The sequence below is a fragment of the Mandrillus leucophaeus genome, unplaced genomic scaffold, assembly GCF_000951045.1.
Source record: "Mandrillus leucophaeus isolate KB7577 unplaced genomic scaffold, Mleu.le_1.0 Scaffold392, whole genome shotgun sequence".
Taxonomy (NCBI): Eukaryota; Metazoa; Chordata; class Mammalia; order Primates; family Cercopithecidae; genus Mandrillus; species Mandrillus leucophaeus.
In genome coordinates this window covers 656,438-661,343 of record NW_012104165.1, presented here as the reverse complement: position 1 = coordinate 661,343, position 4,906 = coordinate 656,438, and the positions used below count along the sequence as shown (strand labels likewise).

Below are 4,906 nucleotides of genomic sequence, written 5' to 3'. Positions count from 1 at the left end.
TTTTTTTTTTTTTTTTTGGACAGAATCTTTCTCTGTTGCCCAGGCTGGGCGATCTCTGCTCACTGCAACCTTTGCCTCCCGGGTTCAAGCAGTTCTCTTGCCTCAGCCTCCAGTGTAGCTGGGATTACAGGCGCCCGCCACCATGCCCAGCTTATTTTTGTATTTTTAGTAGAGACAGGATTTCGTGATGTTGGCCAGGCTGTCTCGAGCTGACGTCAGTGATCTGCCCGCCTCAGTCTCTCCCAAAGTGCTGGGATTACAGGCGTAAACCACGGAACTCGACCAATACTTCATAAACTTTGAATGATAGGATAAGTTGAAGCCTCAGTAACTGATATAAAATAGTATTTACTTCAACATATTTTTTGTTTTCTCACATTGGGAGCGCCGCCATTGCAAGGACGAGTATGAATAGGTTTGCCATAAACTGCTATGACAGAGGAAGTCTTGGTTCTTCCCAACAGATGCATCTCAGTGAGACTAGTATATAGAAGGCTCACCTTCTGTCAAAAAAGGGTGAGGAGGCATCTGGCCTGGGGAAGAATGTGATGCAGCTTCTGGCTTTAAGCAATAGCTTGGTTCATTCTAAGTAACCTGATAAGGCTGCAGTGATATTTTCTGGCTTTGTTATCCCAGTTTGTTTTTCTTGGAGACTTCATGAACTATATAAATAATGTTTCATAAATATTTTTCTAATTATACCAATAGAATGAATCCTCTTTTAAAAATACATATACTGGGCCGGGTGCAGTGGCTCACGCCTGTAGTCCCAGCACTTTGGGAGGCCAGGGATGGTGGATCACGAAGTCAAGAGATGGAGACTATCCTGGCCAACATGGTGAAACCCTGTCTCTGCTAAAAATACAAAAATCAGCTGGGCGTGGTGGCATGCACCTGTAGTCCCAGCCACTCCCGAGGCTGAGGGAGGAGAATTACTTGAACCCAGGAGGCGGAGTCTGCAGTGAGCCAAGATCGTGCCACTGTACTACAGCCTGGCAGCTGAGCTAGACTCCATCCAAAAAAAAAGAACAACAAATGCTGACCTCCATGCAAGTGTTGGAATACCCCTCTAAAACTATTGGTGTGCAAAATTGTGCAGGGAACACCAGTTACTGGTCTACAATAAGATAAACTTGCACCAAAGTATAATTAAATGCACTGCTGCCTTCACTAAGAAACTATTCCTACAATAATCAGTCATTCAATGAAAGTAAAGATGCTTAGTGATATAGTCGATTTGCCTTCTGGCATAAGCTCCATATCTTGAAACAGACCAGACTGGTAACTAACATTTATAAATTAGCACTGGGTTGCAGACCACGCTTTGAGTGGCTGTGCTTTACACAGTTTTATGCCTCATAGTTATTTACCCCAAAACAGAATGTATCCACTGACAATATCTACATACATTAGTACAATCTTGGATCAGTAGATAGCTAACTGGTTCTGTAGGACTAAGAGTTTATATACAAAGCAAAAAGAAGATTCTGATTTTGTAATATTTTGGTGGCCACTGCCTGATAAACAAGGCTCAACTAAAATTCATAGCACTTCTCCTTACAGCTAATGCCTGATGATAAGGCTATTGTAATACTGTGTTGACCTTTGAAATACCTAATAATAAAACTTTGTGGAACAAGTACTTTTGCCTCCTCCTTTGTAGGATGAAAAGGGAGCAACAGGAGCTGAGGAGACATAGATACATTTCTAGCCAGGCACAAACAACTGAAACTAGGGTGAGGTGTGGTGGCTCACACCTGCAATCGCAGCACTTTGGGAGGTCCAGGCGGGAGGATCACTTGAGACCAGGAGTTCAAGACCAGCCTGGCCAACATAGTGAAACCCTGTCTCTAGTAAAAATACAAAAAATTAGCCAGGCATTGTGGCGGGCACCTGCAATCCCAGCTACTCAGGAGGCTGAGTCAGGAGAATCGCTTGAACCCGGGAGGCAGAGGTTGCAGTGAGCCGAGATCGCGCCATTGCACTCCAGACTGGGGGACAAGAGAAAGACTTCGTCTGAAAAAAGAAAAAAAGAAATAGCTGTTGCCTCCCACAGTGGGTAACATTTGCAGAAAAGCATCTGAGAGCTCTAGAGAGAGGAGAGACAGGATTATCACTTTATCACTATAGAGCACATGCGACCCTACAGGGCAGAAGACGGTGATGTTTACTCAACTGTGTAATGAAATGAAAGATGTAAGGATGACTTCCGGTGGTGAAATCACATTTCGGATAGGTTGAGGAGAAGGCGGAATGCCTAGAAATCCATGTACAGAACAGCCCCACTCTCTTGCTATGACCTCCTCTTGTCCAGAAAAGTTTCCACCGGCCCTGGGGCAGCATCATGTTGGAGCTGCTGCATCAGGACTTAAGCAACAAAGAGCAAAGTGACCCCACAGGGTCAGGATCGTAAGCAGAGGTCTATGCGGGGCAGGAGGGCTGGGTCAGAGGGAGAGGGCAGGGCCGAGCGCAGGGAGTTACTGGAGGAAGGGGAGAGGCGACGTGGAAACGTCTCCTCCATATCTTGTTCCCCTACTCCCATCTTGGTCTCTAGTACTGTAAAAATTATTCAGTTCCGCACTAACAGTTATACTCTTCTACGCTTTCATTCCGTAATCAGTGAATTCGGAACTCCTGTTTAGTCGGGCAAATTCCAGAGATAACTTTTGCGGCTGGGATTCAGCCGGGAGGCGAGCCGTAAGTCATCATTACTCATCACGTGTACTTGCAACGCCCGTGTCATAGTGTCAGGATGGCCGAGTGGTTTAAGGCGCTAGACTCAAGCTTGCTGCTGCTTGTGTTCGGGTCTTCTGGTCTCCGTATGGAGGCGTGGGTTCAAATCCCACTTCTGGCACAATATGACATTTTGTTTTTCCCTACCAGATTTGTACCGAGTTTCGCCAAGGAATGCCACAATAGTTCAGCCGTTTCTATCTCCAAGATTTCCCGCCCCAACAGATATTCGCCAAACAGGGTCTCGCAAAAAGAGAGGCATCTCTCTTACACCAAACCAATCGACAAACGAAAACCCCTGACTTACAGAATCCTGGGATATTTTCAGTACCATTTGGACGCAGTCCCGCAGCACTGTTGGAGATCCCTTTCTCTTGCAAGAAAGTAAGCAGTGGATTTCCATCTATTGGTCTGTGAATCAGCTGACAAAAATTAAACAAACGAAAAAAGGAAAGAAAAAAGAAAGACACGAGAAAAAGGTCTCCGTTCTCAGACAGCCCTGTAGGAACGTTCCTGATTCCTGTATATCGTCTGTCTCCCTGAAAGGGGAATCTGACATTGATCTGACCAGCAACCGTCGTAAACACACACCGCTGTAGCAACGATGGTAACACCCTGTTCTTTTTCCTTAGTCGTTCAACTGATCAGTCATGTGAGGGAAATTACTAAAATCTTCACTACTTTTCTGCACAGGTAAAATAATCTGTTACAAACTTCTACCAAAAGATTTCCTAGGTTAGCTCTAAAACCTAAGAGGAAGGAACCCCTAAGATTACCACACTGCTGAAAACACGTTTGGGTCATCGATAACAAAGAAATACTCATCCTGTTAAAAAGAAACTAAGTTTAAAGCTCCTTCTGAGATTGCGTCTCAAAATTACCGGATTTGGATATCCTTTCTGTCTCTTGTTTTTGAAGATAAAAATTGCATTATATGAAGTACTACGTAAATTGAAATCTTGGTCTTAAAATTAGGGTCCTAGGTTTTTTTTGCAATATTAACATTACCTGGGTTTTCCTCCTGTATAACTTTTAAATTATTACCCAGTAAGTCCACTTCCAGGAATCCACCTCAGTGAAATTTCAGCTCAGCTCCATGATTGGCCTTGCCAGGTACAGTGCTTCTAGCATTTTGAGGTAGCATTGTTAGAAGCAACCTGTATGTCCATCAGTATACTGCCTATGGTTTTCATACTATGCAGCAGCCACAAGTGACCAAGCAGATGTACATGTAGCAGGATGAGTAGATTTTTCAAACCGTGTTGAGAAAAGAAAAAAGTTAGGATTTATTTTTATTTTTTGAGACGGAGTCTTGCTGCGTCGCCCAGGCTGCAGTGCAGTAATGCAATCTCGGCTCACTGCAAGCTCCACTTTCCGGGTTCACGCCATTCTCCTGCCTCAGCCACCGGAGTAGCTGGGACTACAGGCGCCCGCCATCACGCCCAGCTAATTTTCTGTATTTTTAGTAGAGGTGGGGTTTCACCGTGTTAGCCAGGATGATCTCTTATCTCCTGACCTCGTGATCCGCTGGCCTCGGCCTCCCAAAGTGCTGGGATTACAGGCGTGAGCCACCACGCCCAGTCAAAAGTTAGGATTTAAATTACACAAATCAACAACATATTTTTCAAGGATAGTTTATTATAATTTCGGCCGGGCGCGGTGGCTCACGCCTGTAATCCCAGCACTTTGGGAGGCCCAGGTGGGCGAATCACTTGAGGTCCGGATTTCCAGACCAGCCTGACCAAAATAGCGAAACTCCATCTCTACCAAAAATACAAAAATTAGCTGGGCGTGGTGATGTGCGCCTGTAATCCCCGCTACTCGGGAGGCTGAGGCAGGAGAATCGCTTGAAACTGAGAGGCAGAGGTTGCAGTGAGCCAAGATGGTGCCACTGCACTCCAGCCTGGGAGACAGAGTAAAACTCCATCTCAAACAATAATAATAGTGTAGTCCCACCACTTTGGGAGGCCTAGACGAACCTAGCATACTCCACCCATCCAAGGTCTTTTCCTTCAGAGCCCGAGTCTGCTGACCACGAGTTACATAATGAAACTTAAAGATTAGCACTACGTGTCAGGATGGCCGAGTGGTCTAAGGCGCCAGACTCAAGTTACTGCTTCCCAGGTTTGGGGCTTCTGGTCTCCGTATGGAGGCGTGGGTTCAAATCCCACTT

At 45.5% G+C, this 4,906-nt stretch overlaps 1 non-coding gene across 1 annotated transcript; it reads left to right on the top strand.

Moving 5' to 3' along the window:
• Positions 1-2,746: 2,746 nt before the first annotated feature.
• TRNAL-CAA lies at positions 2,747-2,854 on the top strand. The gene is made up of 2 exons: positions 2,747-2,784; positions 2,809-2,854. It is a non-coding gene; the product is annotated as a tRNA-Leu (tRNA).
• Positions 2,855-4,906: the final 2,052 nt, after the last annotated feature.